Here is a 298-nt window from a genome sequence, read left to right on the forward strand (position 1 = left end):
TCCTCCTTTTCTCCTTCCTCCTCTCTGTCTCTCCTCCTCCTCCCTAAGTGTGGGCACGGCTCTCCCCACCCCAGCCCCAGCCCCAGGGACCCAACTGTGCAGCTGGGGTCTGTTTGGCTGTGACAGTTGGGGGGAGGAAGGCCGGAGTGAGGCTGCTACAGGGGGTGAAATTTCAGTCCACAGGTTGCTGGTATCTGGGTAGGAAAAGAGGGTGGCTCTGTCTGAACAGGAACTCGATTCTGTAGCCCTGGTCTCCCCACCTCCCCCCACCTCTTCACCCTGGGGAAAGGAAGGGGAA

Source organism: Vombatus ursinus, unplaced genomic scaffold (genome assembly GCF_900497805.2).
Source record: "Vombatus ursinus unplaced genomic scaffold, bare-nosed wombat genome assembly UNPS02014808.1, whole genome shotgun sequence".
Classification (NCBI taxonomy): domain Eukaryota; kingdom Metazoa; phylum Chordata; class Mammalia; order Diprotodontia; family Vombatidae; genus Vombatus; species Vombatus ursinus.